Source organism: Vicugna pacos, chromosome 24, assembly GCF_048564905.1.
Source record: "Vicugna pacos chromosome 24, VicPac4, whole genome shotgun sequence".
Taxonomy (NCBI): Eukaryota; Metazoa; Chordata; class Mammalia; order Artiodactyla; family Camelidae; genus Vicugna; species Vicugna pacos.
In genome coordinates, this window is record NC_133010.1 from 21,459,096 (window position 1) to 21,485,549 (window position 26,454).

Here is a 26,454-nt window from a genome sequence, read left to right on the forward strand (position 1 = left end):
GTGTAACTGATTGTTGCAAACAGAATGTGTGGAAATGTTTGCCCCTCCCAGGACCATGTCTTCACCACCTTCCTTTTTGGTTCACTAGCCAACCATATGCAGAAGATTCAGCAGGTGACTCCGAGGCCCTAGGGGAAATGCTGGACCCCTAAAAGGAAGGAACCTGAAGTCCTACATGACTTATCCTGACCAATACAAATGGCACATGTTTGAAGACTGCAGAGTTATACACTGTTTTAAAATCTTTGCAGATTTTTAGTTTAATTCGTATATAAACACAAAAAGTCAGATATTCGCTATCAGTCAAGGAATGTAAACTTCACTCCTCAGTCCAAATTTCTTTTTAATCTCTTTTTGACCCTTGACATTTCCCTACCAGAATCTTACCGATTTGAATGAATAATTATCTTGCCGTTAAGATTTCTCTTAAAAAGTACAAGCTCCTCTCTACTCCCCAATCTGGCAGGGGAATGTGTATTAGTTAATTGTGTTTGAGGATATGTACACAAATTGATTTTGGCTAACTTAAGCAAATGATAAGATACTGTGAGGACACTGAAGTGAATAGAAGTGAGTTCACAGAAATGAATAGAAGACAGAGATGGACAATTCTTTCTCAGAGGAGAGAGATCTGGGAAGATTTAGGTTGTCGACAGCAGGAAATGTGGAATTTCTTCTTGGTTTCTGGCATTGAGTAACTTGGCACCAGTTGATTTTCTGCCCTTTGGAATCTCTGTTCTAAATTGATATCTGGGAGAGGGAATCCAGTCAGCTTAGCATAGACCACTGGCCCACCTAGTTGTCTAGCAAGGAAGATGTACCATCATTGGCAGCCCCACCAACAACACATGGAAAGGAGGAAGGGAAGTTTTTAAAGAGAGAAAAGACGTTTAATTGGTATAAGAGGGAGAAGTGATGTATGGCAGATTCACAGGAGAACACATCCCCTATGAAGGGGGAGCTTTTAATCCATTGATACCTTGGTGTAAATAAGTTCATTAGATTTCATCTTGTACATGTGTACTTGGTCAAGCAAAGGGTAATGATATTGAGTGTTATAATCTAGACACATGTTAGGTACTCTGATGAAAATTATCCCATTTTGTGGAGGTAGTAATAAAAGAGAAGTGTGTTATAAAGAGGGAAAATGAGGAAGGACCAAGGGCTTCCTGAAACCAACTTTTCTATACCAGCTTTGCCTACATACAGAAATCATTTGACTATTGGCCTGTGAGTTTGCTATTCAGTTGTTTCTCACCCTACAAGACTTGATTGTATTTTATATTATTTTTTATATTTTATATTATTTTTTATTTTTATATTTTTATATTATTTTATAAAATAATTTTTATATTATTTCTCAGTAGCAACCAATCAGAGACTTTAAAAATGACTGACTTTGGATAGAGTACTCTTGGAATTCTGAATGATTTATTTTCTGGTAAAAATAAATGAGAAGTACCAATTGTGTGTCAAGAAAGGAGGGAAAAATCATAAATCAGAAGTTACACACCATTAAATTACCTTTCAGACTTGAACAAATGAATTTCGGGAGAAAATAAAGTCAAGAAGCACAGGTGAAGCACAAATGCTTAGAAATTCATTTTTTTTTTTTTAAGGGAATGGGAGGCTAAAATCTGCTTTCGTATGTCAGCATGACACCAACCAGGGAGGTCAGAAAACCTTTGCCGGCTTTTGCTTGTAGAGCAGGTGCACTTTGCTGTAAATAATCTTTGCAGCTCTGACCCCAGAAGTTGATATTATATGTGTTTAGTTGGCTCTCTTTTGATTATATTTCCTCTTGTATCCACTTCCTTCCCCAGGATTCCATAAGAGGTGTCCAGCTCATTTGCTGAAGATTCTAACTGGCTTTTGATAGCATTCCTAAAATTGAATTATTTTGGCATTTTGGTTTTTACAGTGAGAATGGATGATGTTCTTATGCCTGTAATCTTCTAACGTATTGTGTCTCTCAATATTCCTCCCAAATAAAACTACTTACAGAGAAATATAGCTTTGTTTCTGTTACTAAAAGTGCTTCATAATGATCGCCCCTCTGCCAGATTCCCTTAGGTTATGGGGCATTTATTAACCAGGCTGTCTGTATAGGATTTTTAAAAATCCTAAAGTAGAATAAAATTTCATCAAGTTCAGACTTTTAATAATTAAGAATTCATGACTACTTGGAATGGGTGAACATTTACTTTTGTTTCATGAAAAAGGAATAATGTGAGCGATATTGGGTGTAGTTAACCTGGATGAAGAAACTAAACCCTTCAGTCATATTCAGATCACTTATCTAGTGATTATGGATAAGTTCCTCTTACCTGTTAAGTGTGCCCAGTGGGATTTCAAACATCTTCCCAACACAGCCCACCCCGGAGGTAGTGTTGGTACTTACTTGTCTTGTATCAGACGGTAAACTATTTCAGAGAATATTTTTTGAGAAGCGTGAGGTCTTAGTGCTTTTAAATCTTGCAATAGGAATGAAGTGGTAACTGTTAGTGTCCTATTTAGAACTTTCCCAGACCTGTATTGAAACCATGTGTATGCTTACATGAATGTCGTGAACAAATAATACCTAAGGACTGTAAGTCATCTTTAGCTAGGCTTAAAATGCTGAGTTAACAGTATAATACTTTTTGCTCACTTGGGTACAGGGGGAGAGTGTTAAGACACTAAGTCACTGCCAGGGAGGTAAGGGACCAATAACTTCCCTATTACTGTAGGCATACTTGGTGAAAGGATGTGGTTTTCCCTCAAGATAAATAACATCTAAGAAATTTTATAGGTTGTAGTGACAAAATTTATCCCTGTCAAATTTGTTGAATTTGTGCTCTTCAGTTACTACTGTATGTTTATGCAGGTAAACGTGGTATAAGACCTGAAATTAGTATTATGTGTTGCCTTGACATCTGGTGAAAGTGGAAGGGACTTGAGTGGCCTGATGACAAGTTGCCCTCCCCACTTTGCTTCTACAGATGAAATCTTCTGGCCAAACAACCTTTCAACTGAATGCAGTTCCTGCTTATTTCTCAGTAGTGGGTCTTGTTTCCCTGTCAGCCCACAAAATATTCAAACAAGTCAATCACATCCTTCTGTGGGAACCAGGGGGTCTCCCCACCCTCTCTGTACTACAAAATCTGCCTCCCGCAGCACTGGTTGACCCCTCTGTTCTGTCCGTGTGTATCACTGTCCTGTGGCCCTGCATGGTGTCCTCCAATTGGACCGTGAGTTTAGGTGATTAACTGCTGTTGATCTCATCTGTCTAAAGTTGGGTGTCATGTGGACATCTGAGTAACACGAGGTTAAGAATCCTTTCTCATCAATGATGTGAGGAGGCAGTGATTACTTTCTCATCAGTGATGTGAGGAGGCAGTGATTTAAACAGTAAAATACCAGTGTAGCAATGGAAAAGATTTCAGCATCTGTGTAACCTCAAGACTGTTTAAAATAGTTTCATTTTTTTTTGAGAGAAGAGAAAAGAATATTTCCAAAGTGTAGTAAAAAGAATGTATACCTGGAAGAGTCAAGCAGTAAAATCCATGAATTGCTTCAGCTGGTGGAGTTTTTATTGCTAGGACACATCCTGTATTCTAATGGTGATGTTTCAGCATCGAAGGATTACATTTGAACTCAGAGCCCAATCTAGAAGTTTCTGTCACTATCAGTTATGCTCTATTTCATCATGATGGTGTAGAGTAAAAGACAGAGGGCCAGAATAGAGGGATCTCATGGCATGTTTCACAACCATGTCTCTCCGAGTAGACACGGAATATTCCTGGGAAAATAGGCAAATAGCACCATGTGTTTTATTTATTTAATTTTTTTTCAAAGTTGCCTTTATACACACACACACACACACACACACACACTTTTTAACTGAAGATAGTCAGTTACAGTGTGTAAACTTCTGGTGTACAGCATCATGTCCCAGCCATACATATGTATACATATATTTGTTTTCATATTTTTTTCATTAAAGACTATTACAAGATAATGAATATAGTTCCCTGTGCTATACAGAATAAATTTTTTTAAATCTATTTTTACATATAGTAGTTAATATTTGCAAATCTCGAACCCCTAGATTTATCCCTTCCCACCCCCTTTCCCCTGGTAACCATAAGATTGCTATGTCTATGAGTCTGTTTCTGTTTTGTAGATGAGTTCATTAATATCTTTTTTCCTTTTTTAGATTCCATATATGAGTGATATCATATGATATTTTTTCTTTCTCTTTCTGGCTTACTTCACTTAGAATGATGATCTCTAGTCCATCCATGTTGCTGCAAATGGCATTATTTTATTTTTTATCACTGAGTAGTATTCCATTTTATAAATATACCACAGCTTTTTTATCTAGTCATCTGTGGATAGGCATTTAAGTTGCTTCCATATTTTTGCTATTGTATATAGTGCTGTATGAGCATGCGGTGCATGTATCATTTCAAATTAGAGTTTCTTTTGGAAATATGCCCAGGAATGGGATTGCTGGATCATATGGTAAGTTTAATTTTAGTCTCTTGAGGAATCTCCATACTGTTCTCCATAATGGTTACACCAAACTACATTCTCACCAACAGTGTAGAAAGTTTCCATTTTCTCCATAGCCTCTCCAGCATTTATCGTTCATGGACTTTTGAATGATGGCCATTCTGACTGGTGTGCAGTGATACCTCAGTGTGGTTTTAATTTGCATTTCTCTGATAATTAGTAATACTGAGCATTTTTTCATGTGCCTATTGGCCATTCATATATCTTGATTGGAGGATTGCTGGTTTAGATCCTCTGTCCATTTTTTGATTGGGTTGTTTGCTTTTTTGTTAAGTTGTATGAGCTGTTTATATATTCTGGAAATTAAACCTTTGTCAGTTGCATCATTTGCATATATTTTCTCCCTTTCCGTAGGTTGTCATTTTGTTTTGCTTATGGTTTCCTTTGCTGTGCAAAAGCTTACAAGTTTAATTAGGTCCCATTTGCTCATTTTTGCTTTTATTTCTATTGCCTGGGTAGATTGCCCGAGTAGGGCATTGCTAAGATTTCTGTCAGAGAATGTTTTGCCTACGTTTTCTTCTAAGAGGTTTATAGTATCTTGTGTTATATTTAAGTCTTTAAGCCATTTTGAGTTTATTTTTGTGTGTGGTGTGAGGAAGTGTTCTAACTTCATTGATTTACATGTGGCTGTCCATTTTTCCCCACACCACCTGCTGAAGAGACTGTCGTTTCTCCATTGTATATTCTTGCCTCCTTTGTCAAAGATTAATTGAGTATAGGTCTGTGGGTTTATTTCTTGGCTGTCTATTCAGTTCCATTGATCCATATGTGTGTTTTTGTGCCAATACTATGCTGTTTTTATTACTGTAACTCTGAGGTATATTGTCTGAAGTCTGGGAGAATTATTCCTCCAGGTTCATTCTATTGGTTTTAAATATTAAAAAAATTATATATATATTTATTGAAGTATACTCAGTTTAAAATGTTGTGTCAGTTTCTGGCGTACAGCATAATGCTTCAGTCATACATAAACATACATACACACATTTTCATATTTTTTACCATAGGTTACTATAAGATATTGAATATCATTCTTTTTCTTCAGTATTCTTTGGCAATTCTAGATGTTTTTTGAGTCTATATACATTTTAGGATTATTTGTTCTAGTTCTGTTAAAAATGTCCTGGGTAATTTGATAGGAATGGCATTAAATCTGTAGATTGCTTTGGGTGGTATGGCCATTTTAACAATACTGTTTCTTCGAATCCAAGAACATGCGGTATTTTTCCATTTCTTTAAGTCATCTTTAATTTCCTTAGTCAATGTTTCGTAGTTCTCCGCGTATAAGTCTTTCACCATCTTGGTCAGATTTATTCCTAAGTATTTTATTGCTTTGGATGCGATTTTAAAAGGGGTTGTTTCTTTACTCTCTTTTTCAGTTCTGTCCCGGCCTGCCCTCTCAGGCTTGAATTTAGGGCTGGGGATCGAAGGGACCCTTTTTGCCAGTTTCTCTCAGTTCTGTCAGCCAAGTGGCTGCTGTGTACTTCTCAGAGTCTCGAAGGTTCTCTCTCCGTCCCCGCTGACCTCTCCACTGGAGAGGGGGCATCTCAGCATAAGAGAGCTTCTCCTCCTTTGCCACTGCCTCCCTGGGGGACAGGTCCTGCACTGATTTCCTTTTTCTTATTTTGTTTTTCCCTCCTACCAGATTTTGTGAGGAATCATCTTTTGAAGTAAGAGATGTTCTGCCAGTGTTCAGCAGGTGTTTCTGAGTGCATGGGTGGGTCTGTAGATCTACGTCTTGGTGTATTTGTGGGAGAGGGTGAGCTGAGAGCATCCTTCTACTCCATCATCTTGGCACTTCCGTGTGTTTTAAAAAAACATGTTAAATGTATAATAAATCAGTCCTATATATTTAAGATTAATGTTGAGCAATTACAGATTTAGAGGTGGACTATTTTCAATAATAACAAAGAGCCTGGCATCAGGAAGTCTTGTTTCAACTTAGAATATTTTTGTGGGCACACAAAAAAGGAATAGGAGAGAGGAGGAAAGCAGAATTCTTTATCTGGTAAATTACTTATCTCAGTTTCATTAGGGCTTTTTACAGTTTTTTTTCCCCCTTGTTCCTTGTTTAAAACACATTCCTTTGTGTTCTCATTCTGCTTTACTTTCTTTCTATACAATTAGGTGAAACAGTTACCTACCCCGGGTTGACGATGTCTCCTTGTCTGGGAGTGTCCGTGTCCAGTCTGTGGGAGTGGCTTTCCTGAGAGAGTTGCATCTAAGGTAAGTCTGAGTTGCGTCTTCCCTGGGTTTGTGCTGGCTGCCACCGCCTTGGTGGGGGGTAGAGCTGGAGTTGGTGGGGCTGCAGCCAGAGCCTGGAGTAAGTTGTTAGTTTTCTAAAGCTCTTTCTGCTATTTAGTCCTTTAAGCTGGCAAATCTCTTATGATAGACCTCTTTCTATGATCATGTTACATTTGCTTTACGTGGAAATTTCCATCTAGGGTCGGAGTGAAACACTTAGGAACTCTGAATGTGCTTGCTGTGTAGGAAAAGCCTTGAAATCAGTGGAAGTGTATCAGAGGGAGAGTGTTATGAGGCCAGGTGAGAGCCAAGTAAGATTTGCTGCAGAACTGCTGATTGCAGAAGATGATTTTCAAGGTTGCAGGCATCTATTTACAAATGACACCTAGATTAATTTTTAATCCCTTGCACTTTAAAGCTTCCTCTTAGTTATTGAGCCTCAATCCTATTCCTTTGCACAAAGCTTCACACAGAGAGCATATTGCCCCAGAATGGTAGATTAGCTCACATGAGGCAGGCACTGTGTTCTACCTGTGTGGTTTTGTATCCAGCGCACAGTTGTACCCGGTGAGGACAAAGTCAGTGATCTTTGTAAAGATGTGAGGGCATCAAAACCTGATTACCACCTCCAGAGTCCCTGTGAATTAAACAAACTGGAGTAGTAAACAACAATACAATAATACACGTTATCATCACTTAGCTCTCAGCTAGTGATTTTTCCTCCTTTTGTATTTTATTTTATTAAAAAATATTTCATCTTTGTTTTTGGTACAGAAATTCACTTCGAAGAACACTGCTGCTTAAAATCTCCTGGGTTCTTGGTTTGCTGTCTCTAATCCAGGGAGGGAAGTTGCAGGCTCACATTCTGTTTTAAATCCTAGAGATACAGTAATGAAATATGTTGTCCCTGCCTTAAAAAAAAATCCTACAGTCTAATGTCAAAGTGGACATGCAATTTTAATGGGAACTCAGGAAAAGCAGCTCCTGAACCTGCCTTGGGGTTTACAGAGAAGATAATATTTCACAGGACACCTGAAAGAAAAGTAGAAATTTGTAGGCAGGGGGAGAAAATGTAGATGGATATCCAGGCAGTGGGATGACATTGCAGGCATGTAAGAGGCACAGTGAAAAAGGAGCAGTGTGTGTCTTAGAGATGTTAGAGGACACCTGCTGGGTGGATGGCTGAGGAGACATCAAATCATGGTGGGATTTTGACGTCATCAGAAGACTCATGTAGTTCCTCCAGTGGTCAGTGGAATCTATCTGAAGAGTTTTGAGGCAAAGAATAGATTTATCAGATGTATATTCTAGAAAAAGTACTTTAACAGCTGTGTAAAGTGTGTTTTAGAAAGAGCAATTGAGCCAGAGATAGGGAAGTTACAGTTGTATTTTTGATGAACTATAATAAGCCAGGGTAGGGGTCATGGAAGTGAAGAGAGAAAAAAATCAACAGAGTGAATGACAACATCTGTATCTTTGACATTGAGTGTATGTGTTGGTTACCTGTATGTGGTGTAGGAAGGAGGGTGAAGGTAACTCCTGATGGGACTCTACAGAGGGATTTAGACAAAAGTAACAACTATACCCAAAAGGTAGACTCAGCTACCCTGTCAGATTACTGCTGGACTATGTCTTAAGCAGCAGGAGGTATGCTCGGGCACACGATTGTAATGGCCTCATGCCTTTTTTGGGGGCAGCTGTCTTCCTCCTTGTAGCTGGTTGTAGAAGACAGTGTTCTTGGTTATAGCAGGCACCAATCAGGACAAGGAGCAGGGTTCACAGAGAGTGGATTTTGGGGACAGAAAAGGCCAAGGAGTTATGTATGTTTGTATGTACGTGGTTAAAGTACATGTGTATATTAAACAAAGAAATGGGCCATTCTGCGTGTCCATTCATCACAGTCTCAGTGTATTCTAACCTTGAAGTTTGTTCCAGTAACAGATTCCTTGGTCGTCTTAGATTTCTGCGGTTTCTCCAGTATTCCCCGTTGGAAGTTATATCGTCTGCCTCATCTTCTGTACCAATCATTTTCTTTCATTGTATCATGATTACTTCTGGACAGTTCTCATGGTCTGTATTAGACTGGAATTTTGTTTTTTTTTAGTTTTGTATTTTTTTGGTAAACTTGAAATTTATTAATCCAAATTTCCACACAATAATAGATATTATAAACAATAAATAATAGTCACTTCCCAAAGAAAAGAAAAAAAGTAGGGTCCTTTCTGGGGAAATGAAAACCATTTCTAAAGTGGCTTCAGATAAGTTCTTATGGCAAAGTGAGGATTACAGAAGTGGATCTGAGACTTTACTCATACAGGGATAGAAGGGGATCCATTTTTTTTAGCATTTTTTATTGATTTATAATCATTTTACAATGTTGTATCAAATTCAGTGTAGAGCACAATTTTTCAGTTATACATGTACATATATATATTCATTGTCACGTTTTTTTTCTCTGTGAGCTACCATAAGATTTTGTATGTATTTCCCTGTGCTATACAGTATTATCTTGTGGGGATCCATTTATGATTTGGGTTTTATGCTGTTCTAGATGTGGCTTTGTGAATAGGTATCAACTGATGCCTTCTCTGCTGTTGTGATGTATTTAAATACTACGATTTATTAATTCTTCCCCAGTATGTAGCATAGATGGAAATAACCCTACCATTAAGTTGTTGATAATACCATAACGAATTTAGGAAAAATGTATTCTACTGGTAATTATTTTGTGTCCTGTAGCTTCATTAAGTTCCTCATTTAGAGTTCAGGAAGATATATGTGCTGCATTAATGGCCTATTGCCTAGAAACAAGAGTTTTTGAAATGAAGGATGAAATTACCCAGGAGCAATCTGTATGAATGATGGGCAAAGTGAGATCATGAGCACGCAGTGTGGTGGGGGGCTCCTTGAGACCCTGTATCAGTAGAGGATGTACCGATTAATTTAACTATTAAATATTTCACACTCAAATCCTTCATAAAGAATTTCTTTTCCAGCAAGTGTTGGTAGAATAGAAGTATCCTAGTATTCTCAGAGACACTACATTCGAATGATAATATTTTTGATGTAGAAGTGAACTGCACAGATGTGAAATTCTCTACAGACTTTAGAATAGAAGTAGCTTACTGCCTGTTTTTATAATAAAGTTTTACTGGAACACAGTCACCTTTATTCATAGATGTGGCATCTTCGGCTAACCTTGTACCATAACAGCATTGTTGAATAGTTGCAAGAGAGACTTTTTGGTCTACAAAGCCTAAAATATTATTAGTTGGCCTTTAACTGGCCCCTGCTTAAGAAATAAAGTTTGCTTCTGATGATCAACAGATACACATTACTGTATATAAAATAGATAAACAACTTCCTACTGTATAGAACAGGGAACTATATTCAATTTCTTGCTATAACCTATAATGGAAAATAGCCTGAAAAGATAATAAAATTTAAGAAAAATTGCTACTGGAAGACAAAAAAAAAAGTTTGCTGGCCCATGTTCTAGAAAGAAAAATAATTGTAATATTAGGGAAGCACAGAGGAGGTCATTCTGTTCTTTTACTGCCCTTGAAGTTCCGTTTTTGATTCTCCGTGTTCCTAGGTAGGAAATTAGAATTTATATTTTACCCTAGTGTCCTTACTGCTGCCTGTAGGCATTAGTGGTAGGCCAGTTGTCATTAAATTAGCTCCCTGACCTCAAGTCCTTTCCTTCCACTCCTGCCTTGTGCTCTGAGCCCGATGGCCTCCTTGCTGTCCTCACAAACACCACGTTTGTATTCACTTCAGGACTTTTCCACAGCTTGGAATGCTGTTCCATTATGTCTTCACGTAGGTGGTTCCTTATCCCTCAGGTCCTCCCTTAAATGTCACACGTTCAGAGAGGGCTTTCCTGACCACCCTATTTATAGCATGGTCCTCATCACTCGGGTTAACTCATTCTCTCCTTGATTTTTTAATTGCATGAATCACCATCTGGAATTTAGTCTGCTTTTTCACTTACTTATTGTCTCTTTCGTCCACTAAGCTGTCACTTCCAACCCCCAGAGCAGTGCTTGGCACGCAGAAGGCCTCAGTATTTGTTGACGGTGGCTGTTGAAATGCTCTGCTAGGAGGCAAAGTTGACACTGTAATCCAGAGAGAGCAATAGAGCCTAAATCTAGATTCAGAAGTTTATTTATCCTTATGCAAGTTAATGTGTGAAAAGGTTCATAATTTCACAGACACTTAAGGCCTAATTTTACCTACAAAATACTCCAGGGAACCTCTATAAGCTTCCAACTGAAAAATGACTGTCTTAGTGTAATTTTTTTTTGAATGTCTTAATATTCTATTTTATGAGCAAATGCCCTATACCTTCCTCAGCTACAAGTTCTTATCTGATGTCTGGGTTATTTTAATAGCCATTTTTAGGCATGCCAGTTTTCAGCTGTGACATTAACATGGGCGTAAGAGTGAAGTTACATTACAGGTGAGCAGCCCCCTTGATTATGACTAGTTTTGTTTATTGGTCTTATCATTTGTATGTACAAGTACATACCTGCTAGAGAGCCTAGTGAAAACTAAATAAACTGCCTCCTTTTAAATCAGTGGTGCCCTAACTGGGTTTCACAGTAACCCTCTCTAGGAAACAGAGCTCAGTTATATTGGCTGCTTTAATTTTCAGATAAATTCCATCTACTGTGACATACTGTGCTCATTAGCTAAACAAATTAGGCTACAGAAATCTAGGTGGGCAACTGTTAGTGTCAAAGAAAGAGCTATTTGACTCCAATTAAAGACAGAAGGCTTGGCGAAGCTCTAGCACTTTCATAAATTTGATGAGGTAGTTTTGGATATTGTCAAAGTTATTAGCATGGTTGAACAGTTGTGTTATACGCCACAGAGTCAGCAAAGGAAAGGTGGGTGCCAGCTAGCTTCCCTTGCCCAAGATGCTTGAAATGGAGTGCAGGTTACAAAGCATGTATTCTAGCAAATTTGAACTTTGTCAATGGTCCGCATACCTAATTCAGGACAAAGCGGTGTTGTTTATGTAATGTGCTGACCTATGAGACATTTAGGGCTCTGTGTGCTTAAATGCATGACCCAAGTCACTTTTTAATTAGTAAGATGCTGGAGTGCTATTTAATAAATTACTCCCACACTGTATTAAATGACCTCCTTCTCGCTGAAGAAAAGAAAAGAAAAAAAAAACAAAACTCTGTATCCTCATGTACTTAAATTTATACCTAATTTATGATCAGAATTCATTTTAGCAATAAAAAATAGAGCACATTCTTTCATTTAAAGCTGAAATCGTTATGTGTTTTGTTCGGACTGGCGTTGGCTTGATTGACTGCTCTGTCTACACGTTTCAGCTCAGTTTGCAAGTTCCCCGGTGCCACATTTGTGACACCAGTTTTAGTTCACGGTTCAGTTGTGTTGGATTATTTGGTGTTCACTGGACATTTCTGTTAAGATACCTCTCTTACTATTGATAATCTCTCTTTTATGGACTAAGTTATTCCAGCCCCACCACCCTCAAATTCATGTCAGCATATGAGTACCCAATGTGACTGTCTTTAGAAATAGGTCATTTAGGGAAGTAACTACATTTAAATAAGGTAATAAGGGTGGGGCCCTAAGGAAGAGACTAGAGATTCTCGCTTTGTCTCTGGACATGCACAGAGAGGGGTGTGTGTGAATATACAGTGAGTGGGGTACTGTCTACAAACCAGAAAGAGAGGCCTCTTGGAAAACCAGTCCTGCTAGCATTTGATCTCAGACTTCCAGCTTTCAGATCTGTGAGAAAATAAATTTCTGTTAAGCTGTCTACTCTGTGGTGTTTTGTTACAGCAGCGCTTGCAAACATACACTCTTTAAGAATGGCGTTTGCTATGGCTCGTACTCTCATAAATGACTTACAGTGACGCTGCAGAGCACCATGTAGGAGGAATCTTAGTGCAGCCCTCGAGAAGCTCAAACCACCACTTCTCAGCAGCAACACCCCAATAACTACAAATAAATGCACATTGGAGCCACATCCTAAAGCTTTCCTCTATTGATCTGGGTTTGGTAAAAACTTAAATGTTTTAGGCCACATTCAATATGATTCAGGTAATAAAGCACCTGAAGAATTCAATTAAAAGCCGTAAGATTTACAGCTAATATTAGCAATGCCTTCTTTGTAGACTTTCAACGAAATACAAACTGATTTATAAAGGTGAAGGGGACATGACAGAGAAATGAGACGTTGAGCCAGGCGTTCTCATAAGTTCTTTCTCAGAGGGCCGTTTAGGATGAAGCAGTCACAGGTTGGAGATAACATTCTGGGATGAAGGGATGTTGGGATTTATGCTGTAGGGTCCCAGGATAATTATTCAGTTCCAGGTTGGTTCCCATCATGATCCTATGCTCAGCGCTAGAGAAGAATTGCAATGTGGCTGCTTCTATTTTTTTCATTAATTTATAATTAATTTTAGAATATTTTTCCTCTCAAGTTGTTAAGCTGTAGGTGAAAATCTCCCCTTCTTAGAACTGTAACTGAGGATGAGCTAAACACACCCTTTCCCTAAGCACATTCTCTCTCACTGAAGGCCTTTAAACAGTTTTTTGTTTTTTATTAAAAAAATTTTTTTAGGTTTTTTCTTTTATATATATATATATAAAAGAATATATATATATATATATATATATATATATAAAAGAATATATATATATATATATATAAAATACAATTTTTTTGCCTTTTGTTGTGGGGGAGGTAATTAGGTTGGTTTGTTTGTTTATTTCGATGGAGATACTGGGGATTGAACTCAGGACCTGGTGCATGCTAAGCACGTGTTCTACCACTGAGCTATACCCACCCCCTCAGTTTTAAAAGCCAGATTGACTTCTCCCAACTTGTGCTGCTGTCCCTGCCTCTGTGGTCTCACTTACTAAGAACTGGTCCAGGCTAGGTTATGTAGGGGTTTGTAGATAAGGGTGATGAGCTGGGATTTTTTTTCTGCCTGTAATTAGGAAGCACTGCAGTGACATTGTTTGGTGTACATTTAAGTCAATGTTTGAAATAGTTTTTAGCAGGTCAAGAGAGAGCTGGGAGAAGCAAGAAATAATGGTGCTTGGGTAAAGGTGGTAGTAGTTCATGTGGAAACAGTGGATGGCTAAGGATAATACTTTGGAAATACAGCCAATAGAAGTTGCTGGCGAACTAAATGAGTGGATGGTGATACAAGAGAAAAGGCAGTGTGAGGGCGACAATCCATATCTGAGCTTCAGTAACTAGGTAGTGGTTTCATGTATAGGAATGGAAAATGCTGTGTGGAGCAGGCTTTTCAGAGAAAAATCAAGGATTCTGTTTTGGACATACAATTTTGAGATTCCTATTGAATATCCAGGTCAGGTACCTAGACACACTGGCGTGGATCTTAACAAAGTGGGTGGGCTACAGATATAAATTTGGATGCCGGTGTACATTCCTTGAAAGAATATACATTGGCTTTTAAAGTCATGGGAATGGATGAAATCACTGGGGAAGGCATTAAGACAGGTGCAAAAATGATTAGTCTGTGGTTCTCTTCACAAAGAATCTAGGGGAGAATTTATATATCTATGTCAATTTATATCTCAGTATGTTGAGTGCCTTAACAGAACACCAAAATTTTACCTGTCTCTTCCAGAGCTTCTAAGCTCCATTTTTGATTTTTGAGCAGCAGATAATTTATTCCCTGATAAGATAGTTGAATCCGTAGCCAGACGTTGGCTTATTTCCTCTTTCCATGTCTAAACTGAGTTGATCTTAAATTAGTAGGAATGGCTTTTCAGTGAGAAGTACTGTAACCATTACCCTGTGAGGCTGTTTTTTGCACATCTCCTAAATAGAGTGCCCCAGAATCCTGTTGTAATTTGGCAGATTCTGTGATTGCAAAAATATCTTGCACTTTAGAAGAAAGAGGTCTAGAATCAGCATACATAGTGGTACCTCTCCCCATCAACCCAGTGATGTTTGCATTCTTACCTTCCCTGAGTCGGTTAATGTAAAACAAGTTTACCTAACAATGAAAATAGCAGCACTTGAGGGAGAAACAGCAAGGTAGGAGTGGCATTTTACAATTCTCAAGAGGTGAGAGAAGGCATTTCATTAAAAAGGTGTGCTATTTGGAAAGAGATCTCCAATTTTTCCTTGAAGATTTGATATCCTTTTACAAAGAATAACTTCCTCCATTTTTTTCTTTTGCTAAGTTCTATAGTCTCACTACTTAATATTTGCACTTGAGCTAGGTAAGGGAAAAGTAACATTTTTGAGAAATTTGAATGAAAGCAAGACTGTTTATTACAGGGAAGAGCAATAGCAGATATGCTAAGTGTGGGGCTTCTCTGGGTTGTCACTCCTCCTTGCCACTATATGCACCCTTCACCCTCCAAGCATCAAGGAAATGCCAAGTGTACACATGAAATCCAAAGGGCTATGACAGGCCACAGTCGATCCAAAGGAGGCCAAACATAGCTAAAAATAACAGTGCCAGAGGGAACTCCTTGGGACCAGCAACCGCCCTCTCCCATTCTGGTGGATAATGGAGAAAAATACATAACTCAAGTAACAGAAGATTTACATCTGATACTGGCTTTCTTTTTTTTTGTCACAGAAAAAAAATTGTAATTTAAACCCTTAGAAAAGCAGGCAAGTTCTAGCTAACCTTTTCTTCCTAACATCTCACCCCTCTTCCTTCCTGTCCTCACCAAGTCTGTAAACTTGTGAAAATACCACTTGGTAAAATAGGTTGGCTAATAAAACATCCTCTTCCTGAGATTAAGGATGGCCACTGAACTACAGCGGTAAATATACTCTGATCCCGTTTTGTTTTCAAAATTTACCTAGAGATTTCCTAATGTAAACACACTTTACCTCCTTCCTATACCTTGAATTCTGCTATTGAGGCCTCTTGGAGAAGACTGTTGAAGTGGTTTCCAGGCCACTTGGAAACTGGGCTCCACACAGACAGACTACAGAGCAGTCCTAGAACCATAATTTATGACTGCCAATGGGCTTGTCTAGACAGGAACACTAAGCTCCTAACCCCACTGCTAACTTCTTGGACCCATAAACTGTCAAAAAGTGAGTGAATTCAAAAACATAACTGAATGTCATATTCCTCTCTTTTAGTTCAAGCTAACTAGTCAGAAGGGACTCCAGAATGCAAATGTGTGCACATAAAAAAAACAAAACTGCCCTTCTTCCTTCACTCCATATGATGTGTCAGATTTGTAGCGTTTGGGGTTTATTGAAAATCTCTTTCTTCCTGAGAGAAAAACTAATTTGTCTTCCCGTTACTTAAGAAGTGTTTTGTTTCCCATTGGCACACAGAAGTAATAGAACCCATGGCAAAAGGACAAAATATTTAAGTTCTAACACTTGTAATGGTTTATGAGTTGACAGGGTAGAATATTGATGAAAAACACTAGGGACTTCCCCCACTGCTGTCACTATTATGACATCCAATTATATCTTACAGTGACCCTAAGTAAAAGGTCTGCTTGAAATCTTTGTGTCTTAATGCCATGCACTTTATTACAGAGAAAACAAATGAAAACAATGACCTTTAAGATATGTATCCTTCTGTTTATTGACACTCTTTCCTTGCCAGCTACCCTGTTTGTATCAGTAAAGCCTGATGACCCAAACAGCAAAAATGAAAAAATCTAGGAAAACAATCCCAAAACAGACAAACAAACAAACAAAAAACCCTTGAAGTTCAGTTTCCCTGGGACTCTATCAAATAGCTCGCAAAAGTTGCTATGACATTCTTAAGTCTTTGAGGTTTATATCTTGTACCAAAAGACTACTTGAGATTTATTGAATTCAAATAAGACTTTGCTGGAAGATATGGGACTAAAATGGGCATATCCGTGGTATGCCCTGGGAGCAGTATTCATTCTAGCTGAATTGACATGAAGATAAAAATCTTCTGGTAAATCATAGATATCAAGGTTATGTTATTTTTGAATTTTTTATACAAAGGTTTTAAGGCAGAATTTTTGCCTAATAAGTAATGCTGTAAGTCACACTTACTTTATTATCCAGCATGAATTCCCTTTAGGGCACTTTTAATTGGTATCTTTATGCCAAGTGTTATCATATCTTTTATTTTATTTCTCTGGTTAATATAATAAATGTGTGTAGAACTCATAGTTACAAAGTTTCTTCAAATAGGTTATTTTACTTTGGAAACTCACATGTATTTGAAAAATCTACACTCTTAATGGATTATTTTAATGCTTGTCTATCAGACTTCTTCATTAAGCAGACAAAAATTTAGTAAGCTTCACATAAATTTATCAATACAGTTAATAAGTTTGACCTCCTATATGGCTCCGGTGCTCAATGAAAAGGCAGTTCATATTCTTCTGAAGAATATGTAGAAAATTTACCAAATTTGATCACAGAAGAGGCAAAAAGGAAGTTTCAACAAATTCTCTGAAACAGATAACATGCAGAACAACACAGCCAGTTAGGGTAATCCAAATCTCTTTACATTCACCAAACTATATGAACCAAGGAGAACAAACAAAATTGCAAATAACCTACAGAATAAAAGACAGTGAGTTCTATAAACCTCAATTTTCATGTAAGTTTTTGAAATGAATGAACACCAGAAGATACATCTTGGAAGCTTCTTGCATGTAGTCTTGTGGCAAATGTATGAAGAATGGGAAGTTACAGGATAAAAAATTAAAAAATCAGTATACAAAAATTTGTTGCATTTCTAAACACTAATAACAAACTATCAGAAAGAGAAATTAAGAAAAAAACACTATTTACCATTGCACAAAAAGGAGAAAAATACCTATGAATAAATTTAACTAAGCATGTGGAAGGACTGTACACTGAAAACTATAAGACACTGATGAAAGAAATTGAAGACACAAATAAATGGACCGTGTTGATGGATTGGAAGAATGAAATAGTCATACTACCCAAAGCAATCTACAAATTCAATGCAATCCTTCTCAAATTCCAGTGGAATTTTTCAGAGAAATAGAACAAGCTTTTTAAAAATTTGTGTGGAACCACAATAGACCCTGAAAAGCCAAAGAAATATTAAGAGGTCCCAAGCTGGAGGCATTATGCTCCCTTATTACGAGCTCTATTACAAAGCTTAGTAATCAAAACAGTATGGTATTAGCATAAAAACAGACACACAGATCAGTGGAACAGAATAGACAGCCTGGAATTATATGGTCAATTAATTTAATACAAGGGAGCCAAGAATATACAGCAGAGCAAGGACAGTCTCCTCGATAAATGTGGCTCTCCAATTTCTGGGAAAAATGTTTTTGGGGAAACTGGAGAGCCACACAGACTAGAAGGAGACTGGACTATCTTACTCCATGCACAAAAAATTAATTCAAAGTAGACTAAAGACTTGAATCTAAAACCTGACAGCACAAAACACTGAGAAGGGAATATGGGTAGCATGCTTCTTGATGTTGGTCTTGGTGATGATTTTTGGATTTGACACCAAAATCAAGGGCAAAAAGAGAAAAAAAAAAAGAGACTACATCAGACTAAAAATGCTTCTGTGCAGCAAAGAAAACCAACAAAATGAAAAGACAGCCTATCAAATGGGAGAAAATACTTACAAACCATATACCTGGTAAGGGTTTAATATCCAAAATATGTAAGGAACTCATGTAATTCAGTTCATGTATCAGAGATGTTTAGAAATGAAAACAAACACTGTTGAATAATGTGAAGATTGTTGCCACGCTTTGGAAAGTGTAAGAGATAGGTATTAGGTTGTTAGGTATCACATCAATTTTTCAATTTAAATCATTGAAAAGTAGCACAAAGCTCTATTAGGAGGGGCACAAATAATTGTGATAACATTATATAATGAAACACTGTGCGGCCATTAATGTAAATGAATAAGTTCTATTGACACAGTTACATGTTCTTACTACATATTTAAAAATACTACATATAGATGCTAATTTATACTTTTACCAAATATATATATTTTAATTATGTAAATTCTTTAAGAAATATTTTCTGGAGTTGGAGAGAGAGGATATGGGAGAGAAGGAAATGAGAGTAAAAGTGGCAAAATATTAGTAGCTCTTGATTCCAGGGTAGAGAGGTACCTGATTTTATCTTATTTTCTGTATTTCTAAACTAAAAGTAATGAGAAACAGTAACCTCTGAAATTTAATATAGGCGTCATTGTTGAGGTCACCTCCTAAAAGGTGTCACTTTTCAGCTGCCACAAAGCCCGTGTATATTGCTCATGAATTCAATGAATTACTTGTTAATCAAGTTTACTGTAGAGTCATCACTGGCAACTAAGACTAAATTTCTGTATCATCTTGGAAAAATTCCTGACTCCTGGATCAGTTATTAAAGCTCTGTTCTTTGGTATTGTGAATATGGTAAACTCCCAAGGTGATGCCAAATCTGCACCCTTAGAGCAATTGTCCAAGACCCTGGAAGAGACCCCTGTTCTCTGAGGATGCAGAGGAACGTCTCCTCATGATGACAGTCACACCCCAGCTTGGAAACACTGAGCAATTAAAGTTGAAGGGCACCCATAGTTCTACTCTGAGTGCATTTTTGTCTTTTTCAGCGCTGACTAAGAATATTCTGATTCAGGTGCAACAGAGTCAGAATTTATCTCTTGTATCTTATCCTCTCAGCAGTCCAGTCCTTTCCCCTGCAGCCTAGCATAGCTTTAGCTGAAGGCCACCTGGAGAAGGAGGTGGATATGATTTAGAGGTAGTTTCTGCTGGATAAGGAAGGAAGGAAAAACATTTCTAGTGTTGAATTGCAAGTAGACACATTCAGGAAGGAGAGATAAGAAGAGAGCTTTTTTGTTTGTTTTGTTTTGTTACTTCTAATCTGTTTCCTTTGAAGCTCGTAGGAAACGAATGTGGACAGTTAAAATATCCTTATAGTTTTGGGGCTATTCATATAGGATTATTGAAGCTCTTTCCTACTTTTTAGCAGCCTGTTGAGAAATGCTGTGTTCGGCTGGGGTGCTTCTGCTTCTGCTTACCACCACTGAGGCGTGGTTTTTCGGATAGTCTAAGCATTCCCTTTGTTCTGGTGGGAGAATGAGGATGTGGTGGGAAGCTGGGGCATCTGCGGATGGGGAGGTGGTAGAGTGAAGACACTTTACTGTGAGAGTGTGATAATGGCCAGTGTTCTCACATCATGTGCAGTGTGGTGAGCCACTTCAAAGCACAGCTTCAGGCTATGGCCAGAGCCTCAGGAGGGCAAGAGACATCTTTCCGAATGCAGTAATGTCCCAAAGGACAGAGTAAAGACCAAAAGCCCCTTCTTGGCAGCCATACTTCTCCCTGCACACAGAGGATGACAGATATTTCCCTGAAAGAGACTGTTTTAGCTTGGAAGAGACTGGATTCCTTTTTTTAAAAAAATATTTTTATTAAAGTATAGTCAGTTTACAATGTATCAATTTCTGATGTACAGCATAATGCTTCAGTCATAAAGGAACATACACATACTCATTTTCATATTCTTTTTCACCATAAGTTACTACACGATACTGAATATAGTTCCTTGTGCTATACAGTATAAACTTGTTTATCTGTTTTATATATATTAGTTAGTAAGACTGAATTACTTTTAACTGGCAATTTTTAAATTTTTTTTATTGAAGTATAGTCAAGTTCCTCTTCCTACTCCATCCTTCACCTGCTGCTGTCATAGGCATAGAAGCCCACAAGCAAAATGAGATACAGAAAATAAATTTACAGTTTTTACACATGGATATGTGGCCTTAAAATTTAACTCCTGTATAGACGATGACTCATTCTTTCAAGAAAACTATCTTCCGTTTTTCTAGGGGAAGAACTATCAAAGATACTAATTATATTTATATTCTAAACTCTGTTCTGGGCAATATGTTGAGACTGCTTCACACTGGCAGTGTTCATAGTGTTTTTTTTTTAAATCCATGTGGGGATATAGTCAATGTAACCTAGTACATTTCTTCCCTAATACATGATCTGTACGTTGGTGGACGGCCTTTTCACATTCTTAAAGGCTGTTTTGTCTGATGTTCATATCCATAGATGTCAGGGTATTTGTCTGAATTGTATTACTTAGGTTTTTTTTTTTAACTAATCTGATATTATATGTACTTTTTGCTATGAATAATAAGAAGCCTTTTTCTTTTTAAATGTTGTCAGAAGTTGAATCTACATCAGTTGTTTTGTGCTAGATGCATTCAAGGCACTTTTCAGACCTTTGTGGAGTACAGCAGAGGAATGCAGTGCCACGGTTCTGCGGGCTTAGATTACTGAGCAACACGGTAGATGCACGTCCCAGCCTTCACCCCGTGTCTGTTTCTTGATGTCTGTACATATGCTTTGTGACAGAGTGGTTGTACGGGGGCCACGTTTATTCAGGCTGATATTGACAGGCAATATTGACATTAAAATATATTAACATTTCCATTTCCAGCTGACTCATTTACTGGGAACAAGTTCACATGCCAATCCATAATAGGCAGTTAATAAATATTTGTTGGATGAATAAATGAACATATGGGTGGATATGCATGAGATCGTAAAAAATGAAGTGTGGCATATTTTTTTTTGTGATAAAACAAATCACTGTGCTTTCTTGATGTTCCTAGTATTGACTTTTCACTTATAACTGATATTTGATATAACACATAATAACATGTAGTACATAACAGTTTGTGGAAGGGAGGGAGAATACAGCTTTAGTGGCAGAGTGCCTGCATGAGGTCCTGGGTTCAATCCCCCATACCTCCATTAAAATAAATAAGTAAATATGTAATTACCCCCCCCCAAACTATTGGTAGAAATTGTAGTAGAGAAGGAAAAAGGAAAGGAGGGAATTTTTTTAAACAAATGGGGAGAGTGGGAAAAGCGTTGTGTGATTTACCGAGTAGACCTATGAAGTGCTGCTCACTGGACACTTTTGTGCAGTTCAGAACAACTCACTGACATTGCTGTTGACTAGTCTGAACTTCTTTAAGGGGAAATTACTTACCAGAGATGCAGGGGACCTCTTCTTCAGATTGGCAGTCTAGGGAAGGCAGCCTCCATGCTGCTTTGGGAAGCTGAGATGAGGTGGTGGGGAGCCTGGGTGAGCAGAAGCGAGGAGTTGTGGTAGGATCCACCCTTAGGTCAGCATTGAAGTAGAGTGGCAAAGATGTGTGAGCTACATACCTTTTAAAGTTTCAGTAGTAAAAATGGGCACCTCAATGATATTCTATGGTGGAGAGTGAAGTCACTGGAAGTGTCAGTAATAGAAGCATAACAACTTTTCAGAGGCAGGTCTCTTTGTCTTCATCACTTTACTGGGACAGACTCTCCAGTTTCTTTTCTTCTGGAGGGGTAGGTTTTGTTGTGATCCTTTTGAGTCCTCACCAATATTGGAATGTGGGGGGAGAGAGAGTGTGTGTGTGTTGCATGTGTGTGTGTATGTATGTATGTATGTATGTTCCTTCTTGTTTAAGACCAGACTTATCCCTGGACACATGTGTAAGGGGAGCCCTTTTTCCTCCGTCAGGATACTGGCCTTCCCCTCAGACAGGCTCTGTCAGTGCTGCTACCTCTTCTCTTTCTTGGCTGCCAAAATGCTTACTTACTGATCGACTGCTGAGACGTAGGTTTCTTCCCTCCAATTGCTGTAGACTGGCTGTATTGAAACAACCTTGTTACCAGAGGCTTTGTTTGTAACTAGGGAAATCACCATAGTGACAAAATAATGACAGTATCAGTAATAAAGACTGTAACTCCATTTTTGATGTTTGACCCCTGATAGCATTCAAGACCCACACCTCCTTCCTTCCCTCTTGTCCCGTAACTGGGCAGGAAAGAGTGGTGTCTTGCTTTTGTTGGGTGTAGGAAGTTCAAACCATGCAAGGCCCTCATACTTATGGGAACTCTTTCTGTTGGCCTCACCTTTTTAACCACAATAAAAGCCAAAGCCAGTTACCCGTCCTTGCTGTGTCAAGCCATTTTCAGGCCTCCTTGGCCCTGCTGTGCCCAGAGAGCCTCATTATGTGAGTAATGAATATCTTCAAACTTTCATGGTGCATATAAGGCCTTGTCAGTCTTGACATCTGAACCAAAGTTTGGCCACAACAGTCTCCTTATCTTTGCCGTGCAGATATCACAGTGATGAGATGTTAGGGAATCACTGAAGAATTTACCTTGAGTCCCCATCAGGGAACTTTTTCTTGAGGGGGAAGAGTGGTAGGAGGTGCTGAGGGATTTTATTACACACAATGGTTGGAGATTCTAGACACCATACAGGCAGCTCCATGAGGACAAAGGCTGTGATGGTCTTCTTCATCGTGAATCCTTAGCATTTAACACAGGACCTGGTGCATAATAGATGCCCAGCGAACATTGTTGAATGAATGAATGAAAAGAGAAACAAACCTTTATTGTACTAAGCACTGATTGATTTTATATATGTGTATGCATACACACACACACACACACACACACACACACACACACACACACACACACACACTAGCAGCTAGTTTTACTTGCTCAAACATAAGAAGTATATCAAATTAAGGTGTAGGGGAATGAAAGGGCCTTCCACATAGAAGAGCAGTATGGAATTGTAACATGGTGACCCCATGAGCAAAGTGGTATTGCTGGACTTACATGGAGAGGTGGAGGTGGTGGTGGTAGCTGGGCCTAGACTGACATGAGGAGATGAAGGCTGTTGTGGAAGGCTCTGCTTTAACCAGCGTTGACGATGTCCTCAGTAGCACAGGAATACAGGATAGAAGATGAGGGCCAGCAGCCACAGAGCAAACGTGGCTATGCTTTTGTACATGGGTATTTGCCAACTTAAAGGTTTGAACCATGAACTGGTTATTGACAGGAACCATTCTATCGAACAGGAAAGGCCGGTAAACAACAGTCAGGATAACTCTGGAGGAAGTGAGCAAAGTGTAGAAGAAATGTTCATTTTCTAAGGCATAAAGCAGTCAACTTTCCTCATTTCACTCTGGCTTTGCTTATGGAAAGGTATCCATCTCTTTAAGTTTCTGCACTTCAACGTGTCATTGAACTTCTCCCATTGTAGTCCTCAGCATCTCTGCCTTATATCTGTAATTCTGGAAGTTAATACGTACTTAGATCCACTCATACCACTGAACCTCTTTAGATTCACTCAGACTTAGTTTTTTTAAAAAACTACTTTATTGAGATAGGATTGACATAGAAAGCTATACATATTTAACATATCGAAGAGTTCATGGGTTTAGAGATAAATAGTTGTACTCATGAAACCATCACCATAACCCATGCCTTAAACATACCATCACCTCAGAAAGGTTCCTCCTGCCCTCTTTTTATCACTATTATCATTTTGTGTAAGAATGTTTAAGTAATATCTACCCTCTTAGCAAATTTTTAAATGTGCGGTACAGTATCATTAACTGTAGGCTCTATATTGCTGTACAGCAGATCTCTGGGACTTGATCATCTTGATTAACTAAACTTTGTTCCCTCTGACTAACACCTCCCTGTTTTCCCCTGCCTCTCAGCCCCTGGCAGTTCTCATTCTTTCTGCTTCTGAGTTTGAATATTTTAGATTTTTCGTGTAAGTGGAATCATGCATGCAGTCTTTCTACTTCCATGACTGGCTTATTTCACGTAGCATAATGTCTTTTAGGTTCATCTGTGTTGTGTTAAATGTCAGAATTTCCTCATTTTTAAAGAATAATAACATTCTTAATAACAATGAATAATATTACATTGTGTGTACACACCACATTTACTTTATCCAGTCATCCATTGATGCACATTTAGGTTGCTTCCATGTCTTGTCTGTTGTGAATATTGCTGCTATGAACATGGGAGTGCAAATAGCTTTTAGAGATCCTGATTTCAATTCCTTTGGATATATACCCAGAAATGTGATTGCTGGATCATATAAGCAATTCTATTTTTAAATTTTTAGGAACCTATAGATTTAATGTTAATAACTCAGGCAATCAAACATTTTTGAGCATTCAGTAAAATCGAACACTACTTTAAAGTGAATAAGGAATAAAAATGTTTAGCTAACTGTGTTCAGTGCTTCTTACGTTTCCAAACCACTTAGAATGCTCATTGAGACAATAAGAAAACAATACCAGACCAAATAACTTAGGCTGTTTTTTTCTTTTCTTTTTTTTTTTTTTGGTGTAAATGTTAAAATGCTATAGCAGTTTAGAGAAGGAAGTGTTCAAGATACCTTAATTTGGTTGGTGTATTAGTTTCCTATTTGCTGCTGTAACAAATTACCACAAATTTAGTGGCTTAAAACAACACAAATTTATGATCTTACAGTTCTGTAGTCTGACGTGGGTCTCACTGGGATAAAGTCAAGGTGTAAGTAGGGCTGTATTTCTTTACAGAGGTTCTGGTCAGGTTGGGAGGGGGAGTCCATTTCATTGCCTCTTTCAAGACCTGTGGTCATCTGCAGGGCTGTCTTACAGAGATTGTTTGTATTTTTTGCCACATGGCTCCCTTCCTCCATCTTCAAAGCCAGCAACATCAGGTATAGTGCTGCTTACATTGTATCCCTGACCAACTCATCTGCCTCCCTATCCACTTTTAAGAATTCTTGTGATATGTTGACCCCATTTGACAATCCTTGATAATCTCCCTATTTTAAGATCATCTGATTAGCAAACTTAACTCCATCTACAGCCTTAATTCCATGTAAGGTAACATATTCCTGGGTTTCCAGGGATTAAGACATAGGCCTCTTTGGAGGGTCTTTATTCTGCCTACAACACTTAAGGAAGGAATTGTCATTTTTAAATCATTTGGGAATATCTCTGAGGGCTGTGTGTACATGCATGACCCCCAAAATGCCAGCACTCTTGGTATGGACTAGATGCTCAGTTTTTTATCAGTTTTTTATTTGCGTTCGTCTGTGTACTTTTTAGAGTATTGTTTACCCTCTTAAGAAATGGAAAGTGAAGTTTCCTATTCCTTTAGATTTGTTGACTTTTGCCTACTTGTTCGGAACAAGACCTTTGTAGAGAACCTAATATTGTAAAAGTGATAGATTCAGATTGTTCTAATACCGCAGTCAGTAGGCTTGAGCACAAACCCATTTGTATTTGGGAAGAATAAAGGTTTATTGCATGGGGCTCATGTCCTTTTTGAAGTAGAAGTATTTGGTCACAGAGGCAGTAGAAAAATTAGCTAGAATAATGTATTATTATTATATAATATACATTAGGGGAAGATTAATGTTCTTCTTTCTTTAAACAGTTCACAAAAAGATTAATTTAATTCTCTCACCAGAAAGTAAGATAAAATTTGAGGAAGCCTCTAAGTTTCTGTATTTACCTTCTGAAGCCCTTAACAAAGTTTGGGAATATTGTGCTGTGTTGGATTACTCAGCTATGGTTTAGCTCTTTGGCTAGGAGAAAATTTGATAATTAAGTAGATAATAGTTCTAGTCTGGGTCTGGCCTTTATGCCTACTCCTGGCTTCCACTGAAGATATTAGCCAATAGTCATACTGTTTGTTCAATAAATATTGGGAAAAACAATTTCTCTCTTTCTCCTTGGCAAAATGTTTTTAAGTCCATGTTTCTCTGGAAAGTGTATTTCTTTTACAGTCTCCTTGGTGATGAAATGCTTACAGCATGAAATCCACTGG

At 38.0% G+C, this 26,454-nt stretch overlaps 1 long non-coding RNA gene across 4 annotated transcripts in view; it reads left to right on the plus strand.

Annotated features, from left to right (window-relative positions):
* The window catches only part of LOC116285336 (uncharacterized), a 499,682-nt gene that overhangs the window by 143,692 nt on the left and 329,536 nt on the right, over window positions 1-26,454 (plus strand). For all 4 annotated transcript variants that reach the window (XR_012063891.1, XR_012063888.1, XR_012063889.1 and 1 more), the window contains exon 2: window positions 6,685-6,783. This is a non-coding gene — a long non-coding RNA (uncharacterized lncRNA). The remainder of the gene's footprint in view (window positions 1-6,684; window positions 6,784-26,454) is intronic.